Raw genomic sequence first — 16,869 nt, 5'->3', positions numbered from 1 at the left:
TTTTAACAGGTCCAACCATCTTATGTCGCTCCTCTTAGAGCGTAGACCTGCGATGTTCCAACTCATCAATTTTACTCTACTATCTTTTCCCACAGTATTTGGCCAGATATGTGGCGAGGAGAGGGGAGTATCTAAAGGTTTAGTTGATGCATTGCCCTTGTCTAAAGCAATTGGCGAGGGAGGTAGTGATAGGTTTGTAGTACAACCTGGTGAGGTTAGTCAATCATTTTCCTCTAGGTTTGAGAGGGCGGCAAACCTATTTGTTAACATAAGATCATTTCTGTAATCACCTCCCTGTATATCCCTATTTCTTGGCATTATACTTGTTTTCTGTGTAGCCCATGTGCTCAGGGAGGGAATGTGTCTAGATTGTGCTTGATGCAGAACCCTTCCCGGTTGGGGCTTATGCATTGTGGGAGGAGGGTAGAAGAATCCTAACGGTAGTGCTCTGATCCCGTCTTCCGTAACTTCCGAGGCATCCCAAAATAACCGTTGGGCCTCATGTGATCTGTTAAAATTTACAATCATGCAGTCCCCTGCAAATTTTTTATGCGTGTACCCCACCCATTTGACCCTTCTGCCTGTTTGGATATACTCTGATATATTATTGGGGCCAGTACAGTTTGCGTCACACCACGTCTTAATATTATTTAATTGAGCAATATCCGTTTCACTTTCTCCACTTTTCAGTACTGGTACATTCACTAGGATAGCAACATAAGGTGTTGCTTCCGGGGGAAGGTGTACAGGTGGTGTCACACGTTGGGTTCTAGACCCTAAGAAATTAGAGGTGTCTATTGCAGGGGCTATAGATGTAACTACAGCCGGACGGGGGTTACTTGACTGTTGTACCCTGGTTATGCTAGTGACCGGTTGGGAGTTAATAGTACCTACAGATACTTGGGGCAGGGGGGATGACATTGGGGGATTTAACTCTCCTGTTTCTTCCATCACCGAGTTTATTTGTGTGTTTGGGTTACAAGATAACTGTGATGCAATATTTAGGGTGCATGAGCAAGGCCTGCTAGGACCAGAGGACAGAAAAGTATTAATCCTATCGCATTTCCCCATTATATCTGCTACACAATCCCTTAGAGTTTCGATTATATCATTTGAGATCTGCACTAATATTCCTTCAACTTTATCCACAAGTACTCCCTTCACCATTTTTTTCAGGGAGAGTTCTATATCAGTTAACGGATGTCGGGCCTTTTTCCGTAAATATAGTCTCTGTTTGTTTGTTCTTTGGATAACACGTTTAGTGCGTTTTGGTGCATGAGGGGTTAGAACATGTGTGCTGATATCTTCTTGTTGTAGAGTATCTTGATTATCATTGTCTTGGCCCTCATGTAAGTTGATGTTTGGTTGGCCTTGTGTTTCAGTGTTAGGCAAATTTCCAATGATTATGACTGGGTCAAGAGGAACAGGGAGACTGTTTGCAGTGGGAGACAATTGACTGTCCAGAATTATCTGTTCTAGCCCCAGCTCGCGTTCTTTAGCTGCAATTTCTTTGGTCAATTTTCCCACTGCTGTAGTTAAGTAGTTCATAATACTTTCAGAGGCAATAGCTTTACGTGGAACTTTAGCCTTGACTGGACCCACATTTGCAGAAGTATGTAATTTCCGCTTACCCATTTTGGAGGGTGGAACGAAAGGAGGGGGCCCGTCCCGTCCCTCTTCGTCCCTAGACGGCCACAGACGGCCCGCCCTCTGCCCGGGCTCCGCCCGGCGTCGCCCGCGCGCGTCCCGCGAGGCGGGAGGGACTTCCGGTCTTTATGCGCCTCTGTGGGTGTCGATGGGCGTGTCACCGCCGAGGATGCTGGGGGCTGTAATTCCCTGCCGCGTGGTAGTCGAGCGGCGTGCTGCCCAGGAACCAGCCCAGCGTCTCCCCCAGTGAACAGGCAAGTGCTGCTGCCCCAGAAATCTCCAGCGAGGCCCCCGACAGAGAGAGGGAGTAGTATCAGTTCCGGTTGATCAGAGTGGGCCTTACGTCGCAGTTGCTACATCTGGCGTAGTTGAGCCTTTTCTGTTAGACACTGGTGCGACGAAAAGTTCCATCATGCATTCGAAACTCCCTGGCGCACCTTTGTCCGGCTTAACAAATGTTTCCGTTGGATTCTCTGGCGCCCCGGTTAGCAATCCTGTCTCCAGCCCTTTGCCCCTCACTATTGGTCCTCGTGAGTTGGAGGCTCCATTGATTCTATCTACTGGTTGTGGTGAGAATCTTTTGGGCTTGGATTTGTTAAAACGGTTATATGCGACATTGTACTGCTCTCCTGAAGGAGTGGAGCTTACATTAGGTCGGAGAGTAATCTCTCCTATGTACTTATCGATCGATAAACTCCCGCCGGAATTGAGCTCCCTTCCCGCGTCTCTATGGGCCACAGGTCCCAATGATGTGGGTCTTTTGGACATCCCACCTTATACGATCAAGCTGAAACCAAATGTGCGATTGCCACGTATACCACAGTACCGTATCTCCATTGAGGGAGAACGGGCGCTATTAACGATTGTACACGATCTGATCGAAAAGGATGTCGTTGAAGAAACTAGGGGAAATGTGTGTAATAGTCCTGTGTTACCCATTTTAAAACGCACTGATCCATCTAAACCTCCTGTGTATCGTTTCATAATTGATTTGAGAGAAGTAAATAAAATTGTGATTCCACAATACCCCGTGGTCCCTGATATCACGACTTTGTTGACCCTGATCCCAGTGTCTGCCTCCTGGTTCACAGTGATTGACCTAAAGAATGCTTTCTTTAGTATCCCGATTGCTGAGGAAAGCAGAGACCTATTCGGATTCTCATTAGGTGGTCGCAGTTTTAGACTGAAACGTGCACCACAGGGCTATTGTGAGAGTCCGTCGATCTACAGTCAAGCCCTTAAAAGTCAACTTGATTCATTTATATTACCGGCAGGCGCAGCCTTGATTCAGTACGTTGACGACCTGTTGGTAGCTGCTGATACCGAAGATATTTGTAGAACTGCTACAGTATCATTGTTGCGGCATTTATGTGACTTACATCACAAGGTGTCACCTTCCAAGCTGCAATATTGCTGCCAAGAAGTAACCTACTTAGGTCACTTGTTGTCAAAAGAAGGGAGAAGGTTGACCCCAGAGAGAATTGCAGCGATTACCCGAATGACTGTGCCAAAAACTCAGAGAGATGTACGTGCCTTTCTAGGTATCACGTCATACTGCAGACAATGGATCCCAAATTTTTCACTATTGGCGAAACCATTGTTAGCTCTCACGTGCAAGGATGTTCCGACTCCTTTGCCATGGACTGAAGAGTGTCAAAAAGGTTTTTCTGAGTTACGTGATGCGTTGTGTTCGGCTCCTGTGTTAGGTACTCCTGATTACAGTAAGCCGTTTACACTGTACGTTCACGAGAGGGATGGTTGTGCGTTGAGTGTTCTGGCGCAACAATTTGGTGACAAACAGCGTCCCTGCGCATATTTTTCTTCGACCTTAGACCCAGTAGCTAGAGCTTTGCCGAGTTGTTTAAGAGCAACAGCGGCAGCTGCGGCGTCCATTCGACAGTCCGCAGGTTTGGTCATGGATAATATGCTCACGGTGATGGTTCCGCATGCAGTTGACACTCTCTTGAACCGAACGAAAACTCAACATTTGACGAGCGCAAGGTTGTCTGGGTATGAGCTGACGTTACTGGCTAGTCACATACGGATAAAAAGGTGTAATGTGTTGAATCCAGCAACATTATTGCCGATCAACACGGAGTCAAGTGATGTAGCACCACATGACTTATCTAAGAACTGAAGAAGAAACGAAGGGTCGTATTGACCTAAAAGATACTCCATTGGTAGATCCCGATGGTACTTTGTATGTTGACGGTTCCTGTTTTAAGTTACCGAATGGTGATGTGACGACTGCGTATTCTGTAGTGACGTTGAGTACGATTGTGGAAACTGCGAGATTGAGTCAGAACTCGGCCCAGGCAGCTGAGTTGGTCGCCTTGACGAGAGCGTGTGTGTTGTCCAGAGGAAAGCGGGTGAATGTGTTTACAGACAGTCAGTATGCTTTTGGTGTGGCACACAGTTTTGGGCGATTGTGGAAAGAAAGAGGATTCTTAACGTCGCATGGCACGAAGATTCAGCATGGACAGCTTGTGAATGACCTTTTAGATGCACTCACATTGCCTAAACAGGTGGCCATAATTAAATGTAGTGCGCATCGAAAAGTGACAGATGATGTTGGTCGTGGTAATGCGTTTGCAGACGAAACTGCTAAACAGACAGCTAGAGATCTGACAAATCGAATGTACGTTGCGAATTCAGTAAGATGGCCAGCAGAAACTAGCATGTGTGAGGACACAGTGGAGAGTGTGAAGGAAATACAGAATGAGGCCACTGAAATGGAAAAGACTAAGTGGAAAGAAAGCACGGGAAAATTAGATGAGGATGGATGTTGGGTTGATTTGTCAGAGAAACAGAGATGGATGTTACCGGATGCATATGTGCTTGCTGTTGTTACAATGGCCCATGGCACAGCACATATTAGCTCGAAGGGCATATGCAAGTTGTTGTCTCCTGTATGGAAGAATGATGGGATTACTAAATGTGCAGAGAGAGTGGTTAAGAATTGCATGGTATGTTTGATGCATAATCCTGGAAAGGGCACTCCCACTCCACCTGGCCATTTCGCCCCCCCCCGACATATCCTTTTGAGGTTATTCAGTTAGATTTCATCCACATGGAGAGATGCAACAATTTGAAGTATGTTTTAGTCGTGGTTTGTGCATTCTCCAGATGGATTGAAGCTTACCCTCTTAAGGATAATACTGCCCTATCCACAGCTAAAATTCTGCTCAAAGAGTATTTCCCCAGGTACGGCATGCCTCGGATTGTATGGTCGGACAACGGAAGTGAGTTTGTGGGAAGTGTGATGAAGAGTGTGTGTCGTGGTTTAGGAATATCCCAAAAATTTCATAGTGCTAATCATCCTCAGTCAGCAGGTTTGGTGGAAGGATATAATGGCACCCTGAAATTGAAGCTTGCTAAAATCCAGGCAACGACTGGTTTATCATGGCCCGACGCTTTGCCTCTAGCTCTCTTATCGACCAGGGCTACTGTACACTCTCGAGTAGGGCTTAGCCCATATGAGATTGTGTTCGGCCGTCCTGCGAACATTTGGGGGGTTCCAAGGCCTAAAGAATTGAACAGACTTGAATATCCGATGTTAATCGATTATCTATATGATCTGACTGCTAAATTGAGTTTGATTCATCAACAGGTCTTTGAGGCTCTGCCGTCACAAACAGAGGGTCCTGGTCATCGGCTCCAACCAGGGGACTGGGTCCTCACCCGTAATTTCGGACGAAAACGCCACCTTGAGCCGAGATTTGTGGGACCCTTCCAGGTGCTACTAGCCACGAGGACGGCGGTTCGACTGGAGGGACGGAAACACTGGGTGCATGCCACCCACACCAAGAAGGTTCCGCTTCCTCTGCCGGCAGACACATGGATACGTAAAGGTTTTTCCTCGTCTGAAACTGACGTTCCCCAGCGCTTTGTCCCATTTAGCGAAGCTCAGACCATAGGGAACACTTCAGTGTTATCTGACACCCCTGTTGAGTCCCCTCAAACAATTTCCCTTCCTTCAACATTGGGGAATACAAGTACTGATCAATTGCCTGGACCATCGAACACTTGTTCGCCATCCAATCCACTGTTTGAAGATCAGACTCAACCCGGGAGAAGTCGATACTTTCTTCGACCGCGCGTTAAGGACAAATAAAAGAGTTCTGTTTTTTATTCCCTTTTTGAATTTACAGTACCCCTTACTGTTGTCATGAACATTGTGGACATTATATATTGTGTTTACCTTTTCTTTTCATGCAGCTAAGAGACTATTATTGAATTGATTCTAATTCATTTAACCTATCATCTGGGTTGGCCGTAGGGCCGTGCGGGTACTTCCTTCTGTTTAGCAGCTATCGACACTAGGTCGGTTTCTTTTGTCGATTTCTGGGAACTCCTGGGAATTGGCAATCGCTACTCAGAACGAAGTGCGTCAAGAACGTCACGGACGGTTTTTTAGAGGATGGACTTCTCTAAGCTGTCAGAAAGAGAGAAAATGTTGGCGCAAAGATCAAAAGTGTTTTGTACAAAATGTTTTCTATTTCAGATCTTTATGTTGTTCCTAACAGTTTCAATGCTACTGGTGGGTGGAGTATATTATGGGAGTCAATTATTATTACCTTCCATTTCACCTACTCCTCCTTCCTATAATCTGAATTTCCCTTCCACTGTTTCTCCACATTCCTTTCATCTCCTGCCCCAACATGAACAAGTCAGACGTGCAGAATTTAGAAACAATTCCTTTGTGCAACTTTTGCATCATCATCAGTTGGTGGTAAATACTACAAAATGTTGGGTGTGTGGGCTAATGCCACATACCATGGACAGGGGTATCCCATATTTGGTTCTTCCGTACAGTCCCCAAGGGTCAGCTCGGGCATTCCAAACCATGTTCCGTAGTGCACTAGATTCCTACCCCCATCGAGAACCACGCTCAGCAAGCTTTGGTCCTGGCCCGTACCATAAGTCTCTGGCGACAGCGATTGCTGATCTAGATAGAGACATTTTTGATGCTTCGCTTATCCCAGAGGAGGAAGTGCAGGCCTATAAGTACCTTAGTGAGGCTGAGTATAGTATATCAGTGGGTGATAGGCAGCTTAAAAGCTCATCTCCAATCTGGATTGTACCTCACCTAGGCCACTTTTGTCTGCAAGGTCGTGGCCGAAATCCAAGAGCCCAGCTTGGGAAGAGTGCTTGTGTGGATACTTACGTTCTACCGATGCTCTCTTCCCCTGTCTTTCTGACTGCCAAGGGTACCTATTTTGTATGTTATGACCGAGCATATACGTGGTTACCACATGACTTCTCAGGTACCTGCTATATTGCAAATCTCTTGCCCCCGACTTTCACTGTTGCTGCCGACTATCACAAAACCAGAGTTGTGAGAGGTGTCATTAGTAAAGAGGATACTTCCGGTCAAGAAGCAGGAGACTTCTTCAAGGGTTTTCTACCGTTTTGGGGCCCTATGGTCAATAGCCGAAATCTGAGACAGTTAACTCGTGTAGTAGAGTCAACCGCTAACATAACTGCAAGCGCCCTTGGTAATCTGACAGCAGAGCTTCAAGCGGATAGGCTTATGACGTTACAGAACCGGATGGTTCTGGACATTGTTCTAGCAGATAGAGGTGGTGTGTGTAAGGTCATCCATTCGAGCTGCTGCATATTCATACCTGATAACGCTCCAACGGTTTATCAAGCCATCTCCAAGTTGCACAAAATCTCGGAGTCCATACACGTGGACGAGGGAGATTGGACGCTTCTAGGATGGTTTTGGGGTCTAATCAGACCCCCCAGGATATAGCGGCATGGATTAGCAAATTTAGCGGCACAAAAATGAAAATTTAGCGGCACAAATATGGAAATTTAGCGGCAATTTTGCGGCATTTTATTTGGCCATTTTTCCTACAACAAACACATATATCTTTGTTTTTTTAGTTATTTAGCAGCACGAGCGTTAGGCAGCCTGTATGTGCACCAGCAATAGGCAATTGTTTTGTGAATATAGCTCTAGGGTGCTTTCTTCCCGTGTGTAATGCAGTGCTAGTAACTTTGGTTGCTGTGCTAAAAAATAAAACAATCTGCCCCTTAGTTTGCATGTCTGGCCTGCAACCCTTAACCCTTGCACTCTCAAGCAGATGGTGACTATCCGATTGATAATTAATCTATCTGTGTCACTTCTCTCGCCTCAGTTCACCTCACCTCTCCTCTCCTTAACACTCTCCTTAACCTCTCTCTTTCTTTCTCTATGTACCTTCATCCTCTCCACCTCTCTATTTTAGCGTTATCTACCTCGCCTTTCTCTCTCAATATACCGCAATCGACTTTAACTCCTTCAGCCTCTCTATGACCTTGACCTTTTCACCATCACTCTGTGATTACATCTTGATCTGTCACTCTCAATTCTCTCTACCTCAACTCTCTCTACCTCATTCCTCTTTCTGTGACATGCTGCTCGTTTTCAGCCTGACTTCCCTGTATCTCTCCCCATCTACTTCTCTTCTAATAGAATCTCATCTCTATTTTTACCTCAACTCTTTATCGCTTTGTTTTTCTCGCTACAACCTTATCTCGTTTTCTAGCTCTCTTTCACCCATTTCTCTGTTTCGCCACTCTCCATCTTTCTTACACCTTTCTCTACCTCATTCCTCTCATTACCTGACCTCACTCTACTCAGTGGTGTAACATAAGCCCAAGGAGCCCCTGTGGCACGGGTCCCTGAGCACCAGGGGTCCCCGCCAGCACAGTACATGGACAGCGGGCCCCTAGCCTGGCAGCTCCTGACTGGGTCCATTGGTGAGGGGGCCCCCTCGGATTACTTTGCAGGGCCCCCCCCCAAGCTTTGTTACGCCACTGAATGTCTGTGCTCATTCCCTCATGAGTTGTGCCCCCTCCTGCCTCAAAGATTTACCTCATGAGCCTGCCACCTTCAAAGCCCCCTTGTCCTGTCTTTTTTCTCTGGCTGGTGCTGTTGTCCCTCGCTGGCCGCAGTGTGCTTCGTTTCCAGGTCCGAGCACTTACTCCTCTCAGAATAATCTGCTGCATAATTCCATAAATAACCACTTGAGGGCGATATACTAGTATCTATTATGGAAGGAAGACCAAGAGATTACGAGCAAAATGTTTCCCCACATTTAACATTTCTGTGCCATCGAGAACGCAGAAATAAATCCCAGCATGGATTCACATTTTTCAAATTTCGCGGGCCGTTTTGTAAAAATCGCGGCATTTTTACAAAACGGCCGATTTCGCGATTTTTTTGCAAATCGCGAAATCGCGAAATCCTGGAGGGTCTGTCTAATGTCGACTTGGGGTTGGAAGATTCTGATGGTGTAGGGGTTGTTGTGACGTTTCTGTTCACGTGTTGTCTTTGTGTAGAGTGTGGTCCTGCCTTATGTGGCCTTTGTGCTACAACGTGTATAAGAAGGCCATCTGTTACCAAAGAGATATTGATGGATAGAATTATGTTCCAACAACATCTGAATGATCTAATGAGAATCGAGATTGACTCCGACTTCGACTAGTTCTTGCCTACATGAGGGCAAAAGGAGCGTCTGAGGTTCCGTGAAAATCGTTACGACGTTTTGGGCATCGCCGAAAATGGACGAGTGTGGTATCTATGAACCGTAAATGACGCGTTTAGTAAGTGTACGCGGTTTCGCCATGCTACTCAGAATTGTTCGTCTCATTTACAGGTTTCTCCAATGAACCCTCGGGTTCCATTTTAGATACGGCATCCATTTTGTTCCTTGCCCTCACGTAGTCAGCGAACAGGCAACTGTCCGCATCGTGACCCTCTAGTTCCCAAGCTTTACGGTAGAAGCATATTCCTTTCATGCGTCTTTTATGGCTAGGGGAAGGACAACTGCTAAGGCAGTTGCCTCCGCTCAGAGGTGATTCTGCCCGGTCGGTCTATTGTTTCAGCCTCGCACGTGCTGGGATCAAGCCCTTTTAAGCTACGATTACGAATCCAATATTATCCTCACACACTCTCTTCCCTGTTGTCTGACTTCCTTGCAGCTGTTCTTGTCTTTCTTTTGCTTATTTACAACTCAAGTGGAATGTACCTAATGGTGGGAAGATGTGCTTTTACAGTTGGAACTGGTGATGTTATTGTAATTATGTTCCGGGGTTCTGAATACATGAAAGCGATCCTTTTGAATTTTACTGTGGGAACTGAGCTGTAACCTTTTGCTTACATATTGTGCAATGACAAGATCTTGTATAAAAGAGAGCGACCCACAAATGTAATTTGAAGCAGGCTCTTGGAACCTACACTCTGTTGTACTTCCCATGACTTTTGCATCCCTGCAGTAATAAACGCTGATCTTTGACGCCGAAGGAAGTCTCCCGTGTCTCTGTCTTTAGTGCGCCAGAACAGGTATCCCACGAAGGTTTTAGGTGTTGTTCCCTGGCACCGCTGGGCCTTAAATAGTCCAGTCCTTCACTGGGTCCCCAAAATATATTATTTCTCAGAATGGTTTCATTCAAAATGTGTCGGACCACATAATACTTAGCAATCATGAATCTTTCATACAGCCTCCGTCGAAACGTCTGAAAAACCCAGCAGCCGTGCGCAAGCTAAATGAGGGCGCAGAAGAGGGTGGAAAAAACAGTACGGCAACTAGTCCCACACCACTCCAACCACGTAAAAAACGTCTAAAGCGAACAAAAAATGTACCCCGTCAGAAGTAGGAAACTGGGTTAAGACTAAATCCCAGGTCAATGAAATGGAGAACATAACTTCTCTAGTGGAAAAACTAGACTTTTTTTTAAGAAACTCATTGGCTACAATAGAGGAAAGAGTTGCCCAGACAGAAGTAGGATTGACCAACTTCTTAGCCAAGGGAGGGGCGGCCAACCACATAATTTATCACAGGAGCCATGAGTGTGCAGGAGAACCTAGTAAATGAAAGAAAATACAAATTCATAATGAACAGCACATTACCACACAGAATTTTTGGGCCTCACACTATCAAGCCCCATCAGGCAGTCCCAAATACCCCTTTAGACCCTCTTAAGATTCCCCTAACTCACCATCAACCCAATGCCAAGACAAATAGGGGCAGCAAGGATGCTGACACATGAGCACGTAGTTCGAGCCAGATACTTAATCATGGCATTATCCCCCTACCCACTAGGATAGTCCCATCTGATTCAATCAGCTTGGACTTACCTCCAGCCGTCACTCTATATATAGTTATCGCAAATGTACCCAGATTGAGGGCACAGGATACAGAATCGTGGGATACTCTAAGAAATAAGTCCCTGAACTTGTTGGGTACAAAGTTAGGGCTTACTGAACAACTTTTTATGGAATTTAAGATGGCCCGAAGAGTTAATTGGCTCGGCAGAGACCAGAAAACCTTACCTGGGGATTGTGTGGTGCTAACGTTTAAGACGCCTCTGTTAGAAGAGAATATTAAGTGGAAGGCAGGTAATAACACCATAATGACATCTGGTATGAATATACTTCCTCTGGGTTTCTTCTACCAACCACCCTTTAAACCGGGGTGGGGAACTTACAGAAGAGTCACCAACGAAAGAACCCAATATATATATGATGTTGCAGTGGGAAACCGATTTGAGCTCCTTCCCTCCCTAGATGAGATAGATTAACTAAATCCTAATTGTCTTAACCGATTCAAGTAGATCACCAGACTGGATGTATGACATTACAACGCATACTTTTACAACGCCTACCTTTACATCGCAAGTTTTACAACGCATACCATTACAACGCATAATGCTTTTGGGAGCTGGATAGTGAATAGTTTAATTTACTATTCCCAACTCCAGTCCCCGTGGATAGTAGGGAAGGTGTTGGATAGTACATTAAACCTATTCCCTATCCTAGAGCGCCCCCCAGCGCTATGCGTTGTTATGGTTTGCGTTGTAAAAGTTGCGTTGTAATGGTAGTTTGTTGTAAAAGTTTCGTTGTAAAGGCTGTATACCCACCAGACTATATAACAACAGTCCCAGAAACAACTGGCCTTAGTCCTAAGAAGTATCCCCCAGGAGCTAGGGGTATGGGTAAGAAATGTTGAGATATCCCAGTAGAAAACACTCACATTAGACCCGATACTCCTATCTGTAGGTGGGAGACAGGACTTGCATTAGATACGGACCAGAGCCATGAGGCATCCTTGCCTTCCACTGCATTACTAGGTAGGGCAATGATTGTACTGATAATGAGAATAGTGTTTCTGGACTATTTTGGAACATTGCTGGTTTACGATCTAAATTAACAAACCACCTTTGGTATGAATTTGTAGGGAAATGTAACTTACTTTGCTTCCAAGAAACATGGACTGTGGATGCAATACACATGAACGGTTTAAGACTTTCCACACACCCGCAATCCTGTCAATTCATGGAACGCCCAAGGGTGGTCTTAGCATATATGTTTCAAATATGGTGAACTTACATAAAATATCTTTTACGATATCAGAAACCTATTATCAATAGGGGTGTCATCAGAGTACAAGATGATGTTGAGGTTGTGCGATCGGACGATGTTGGCGAGCGGTGCCATGTAGATGTTGAAAAGGGCTGAGGGATGATCCTTGGGGTACGCCCCAGGTGATCATGGTGGCTTCGGATCTGAATGGGGGGAGACGGACTCTCTGGGTTCTGCCGGTAAGGAAGGAGATGATCTAGTTCAGGGTTTTGTCACGGATCTCTGCGTCGTGGAGGCGTGTGCATAGGGTATGGTGGCAGACGGTGTCGAAGGCGGCGAGAGGTCCAGGAGGATCAGGGCAGGGGTTTCGCCACTGTCCAGTAGGGTCCTGATGACGTCGATGGTGGCGATGAGGGCGGTTTCGGTGCTGTGATTGCTGCGGAAGACGGATTGGGAGGGGTCCAGGATGTTGTTCTCCTCCAGCAAGTGGGTTAGTTGTCTATTGGCAGTCTTCTCAATGACTTTCGCCGGGAACAGGAGCAGGGAGATGGGTCGAAAGTTCTTGAGGTCCTTTGGGTCCGCCTTAGGTTTCTTGAGAAGGGCGTTGATCTCGGCATGTTTCTAGCTCTCCGGAAAGCTGGCTGTCTCGAAGGAGCAGTTGATGATCTTTCGAAGTTGGGGTGCGATGATGGAGCCTGCTTTGTTGAAGATGTGGTGGGGGCAGGGGTCGGAAGCAGAGCTGGAGTGGATGGTGTTCATGATTTTGATGGTGTCTTCGTCGTTGACGTGGTTCCAGGAGAGCAGATGGTTGGTGTGTTTGGTGGGTGTTGAGTCGGGCTTGTCGGCGTCTGTTGTCGGTGTCTGGGTGTCGAATCTGTCGTGGATGTCTGCGATCTTGCGGTGGAAGAAGGTGGCCTGGGAGTCCCAGAGATCTTGCGACGGCGGGATGTCATTTGTGCTGGAGCTGGGGGAGGCGAGTTCTTTCATGATGCTGAAGAGCTCTTTGCTGTTGTGTGCGTTGTTGTCGATGCGTTCCTTGAAGGAGGTCCTTTTGGTGGATCGGATGAGTTGGTGGTGCTTGCGTCTGGCGTTCTTGAGGGCTCCGTGGTTGTCTGGTCTTGGGGCCACTGCTTCTCGATTCTTCAGCAGGTTAGTTTGGCAGTCTGGAGGTCAGCATTGAACCAGATGGCTCTCGTGTCGGTGCGCCCGTTAGAGGGTTTCTGGATTGGGGCGAGGGTGTTTTTGCGCAGTTGATGATCCATTGTCTGAAGTTGTAGGCTGCTGCGTTGGTGTCAGAGGGCTCGGATGGAGGGTCTCGGGCGAGGGTGGCGAGGAGCTGGTCTTCGGCGACTTTGTCCAGCTGCGGTGTGGGATTCGTTGTGGTTATATGTGAGCAGTGTGTTTTTCTGAGGAGAAGTGGATGCAGTGGTGGTCAGTCCAGTGGAGTTCGGTGGTGTGGCTGAAGGTGACGTGGTTGCTGGCGAGGTGGAAGTTCAGGTCTCCGAGGAGGATGTAGTCTGTGGAGGTAGGGCGTGCGTGCTGATGAGGTCTGGGGTGGAGTCACTGAACTGTGGTCGGGGTCTCGGGGGTCTGTAGACAAGGGTTCCTCTGAAGGTGGTGGTGTGATCGACGTGGCTATGGAAGTGTAGGTGGTCGGCCATGCTGAGTGAGTCTTCGGTGTTGGTTGAAATAATGATGGTGTTCCTGTGGACGATGGCGATTCCTCCTCCTTGGTTGATGTTTCGGTCCCTGCGGGGATCTTGTAGCCGTCCGGGGTGGCTATGGCTATCTCGGGGCCCGAGGAGGCGTTCATGCAGGTCTCCGTCAGGAAGGCGATGTCCGGGGAGGATGAATCGAGAAGGTCCCAGAGTTCGACGGCGTGCTTGTGGACTGAGTGGGTGTTGAGTAGTATGCATCTGAGAGTGTTCTGGCCTGCTTTGGTGAGATGAGCAGGACGTGCCGGTGTGCACTGGCTGGTGTAGCTGCAGTTTCGGCAAGTGAAGGGTCCGTGGGTGAGCTTCGGGATGGCCTGGAAGCAGGTGGAGGGTTGGCTGGCGTTGAGTGCGTGGAGGGTGTTGGAGTCGTAGCCGCGTTGTCGTGGCGCTTGCGGTGTCCAGGGGGTCTTGCGCTGGGTGCGGACGGGCGCAGACAGGCTTGCCTTAGGTGCGCCTTCGAAGGTCTCAGTGCTGTGCTGGTGCAGTGCTCACTAAGGCGGAGCTGCTGGGGAGGGTGCTGACCTTGGCCCAGAGGTCAAGGTTTCACGCTCGCTCCCCCGCAGTGGTCGCCATAAGTCTGGGAGGGGTCCGGAGCAGAGGTCGGGAGGCGGAGCGGGGCTGAGCTGCAGGGTCAGCAGCGGTGGGAAAACACGGGCAGTAGCAAGGGGAAAAGTAAACAGTAGCGAGGGAAAGAATTAAATTAATTAAATTAAACAGAAGGCAAAAAGCACAGTTCAGCAGGGGCAGCCGAGCGATTGGACAGGGAGGTGGGAGTGGGAGATGACGGATGGCACACAGGGGACCGGAGGCGCTGGGACTTGCTGCTGGCTCGAACCCTGCTCGGCCGAAGGTCTCTGTGCTGTGCTGGCTCGGTGATCAGTAAGGCGGAGCTGCTGAGGAGAGTGCTGGTCTTGGCCCAGAGATCATAAGTGATCATCGTGCCAGGCCGTCAAGATTAGAATACTACTCTTTATGAAAGCCCTGGTTAACTTTGAGGAAACTAGGAAGAAGACCACCAGTTGAGCTGCTCCATATTTACCGACCTAAGTGTGTTAGTACGGCCATATATGGTGCCGGAATATGGGGATACTGTGGTGTAAATCAAATCCAGAAGGTTGAGAACGCCTTTTTAAGATTCTTGCTGGCGGTCCCATGTAGCACTTCAACCTACATCTGCCATGCAGAACTAAGGTTAGCATATATCTCAGATATAATAAAAGCCCAACCGGTTCTGCTTTGGCATCGGATTTGGTCCTCAGCTAATACAGCATTTAATCGTGATGTGGCCGCTGCTGACACGGGGTCACTTTTACCTGCATAGGCATAGCAGCAGGGCTGCTGCTCTTCGTCCTGTCTCCCTCCCGCCGCCGCTGCAGAGTCCAACGCGGCCGCTGAGCGGAGACAGACTCCATATCCCAGCTGCCCCAGAACCGGAAGTGACGGCGGAGCGCCAGGAGGCGTCCATAAAACCTCAGACGGCCCCAGCGTCGCGGAAGCGCGCGGAAGCGCCCGGGGCTAAGCCCGGGCAAAGGGCGGGCCCTCTACGGCCCTCATCGGACAAAGAAGGACGGGACGGGCCACCCCCCCTGTTTGTTTGGCACCAATATTGGAAGTAAATTCCTCACTTGTAAATTCCCTAACTATGCCTACGCCCCAAACTGGGGATATGTTCGACAAAACCCCCCTTATCACTACCAGCCAACTGTTCCCCCTGTTCAGAGACGTGGGTAAAAACGCACCTCGTCAATCCACGGTTGGGTCTCCCAGGGATGATTTAATTGCACATCCACCATCTAGCCTTTCCTGGTTGGATGACTTAAATAGTCTGTGTAAGGCAAAGTACGTTTCAGCAGAACCTTCCCCCATGTTAAAATGCAACAGCTCATCACTATGTCCAAGGGAGCTGAAATCCTTCCCCGAAACCCATAAAACCAACATCTATAGCGCAATATCTCCCAGGGTTACATCTGCCAAAAGGAAGCACGATGGGGACAAAGAAAATGGGACTTTTTTTAATACACAAAAACTAGATAAACCATCTTTAAGTCCTATACCACCTGTAATTAATTCGGTCTTCATCCCGCCACCTGTTGATAACTTGGACGACTTGTCATCATCCTCCCATCGGGCTCTTTTGCCTATGATCGAACATCTGGTCAAATCCCTAATACACCCCCTGATTGACAAAATCACTACGTTGGGGGAAAGGCTGACGGGGTTGGAGAACTCAATTAAATCTCACCTGAAATCCTCAACTCATGTTGCAACACCTCACTGCCCGCCGACAACCGCTTCTTCAAACCTGCCCAAATTGACCACATCTTATGAAGCGGTGCTTACTCAATTACCAACCCCCACCTCCTTGATGCCAATTGTTCCGAAACCCCCCCCCGAAACCGATAACAGTGCGTCACATTCCCCCCAAACACGTGCGCACCACCCATATACACCTACCTCCAGAAGCAGAGCCTTTTGTAACTATTCTCTCGGGAGTCCCTGAACTAACACAAGGTAAAGCGGAGAGACAACATGACCTTATGAATAAGGTCAAGTTCTGGCTATCCAAAAACAGACCTCTGCCCTACCACCTTGATGGTCGAATAATAAGCGTCCGGAGGGTGGGCTGGCTTGGACCCCTCAAAAAAGACATCTTGGGCGATCTGATCCTGATACGATTTAGGAGCAGACACATTGTGCCATATATGCAGACATGGCTATCTCAAAAAGGCGATGGACTTATTTCTACCTGGAACCTGCATGACTTCTACCCTAATACGTCTTACATGCTTTCCCCCAGACCTCTGGGCATTGACAACAACCCAGTGGGTAGAGGAACCCATTTAAGTAATGGCAGTAGTTTTCCAGTGGCTTTTAATTGTCTCAAACCGTCGTACAACAGTTTTATGTATTGTAATTACTAAATCTTTTAGAAACACTGTTACTTCTGATGTTCCCTAAAGGCTGTGTAAAGCATGTTATTACCAAAGCTTGTTATGCTTAAAGGGAGGGCTAAAGTCTTTTTTTTAATCCTTTAACTGCGTAATTTAAAGCCAATATGTGGTTTATTTTAAAATGCAATGAATTTTTTGTCTGTATGCTTTTTTGATTTTAAAGTTAAAATCGAATAAAGCCTCTTTGATTTGATTTGATTCG

General features: G+C 47.6%; 1 protein-coding gene across 1 annotated transcript in view; it reads right to left on the bottom strand.

Annotated features, from left to right (window-relative positions):
• Positions 1-16,869, bottom strand: part of CRYBG3 (crystallin beta-gamma domain containing 3) — a 1,541,789-nt gene that overhangs the window by 249,187 nt on the left and 1,275,733 nt on the right. The gene's annotated exons all lie outside the window — the stretch shown is intronic.

The sequence above is a fragment of the Lissotriton helveticus genome, chromosome 8 (genome assembly GCF_964261635.1).
Source record: "Lissotriton helveticus chromosome 8, aLisHel1.1, whole genome shotgun sequence".
Taxonomy (NCBI): domain Eukaryota; kingdom Metazoa; phylum Chordata; class Amphibia; order Caudata; family Salamandridae; genus Lissotriton; species Lissotriton helveticus.
This window is presented reverse-complemented; position numbering and strand designations above follow the sequence as displayed.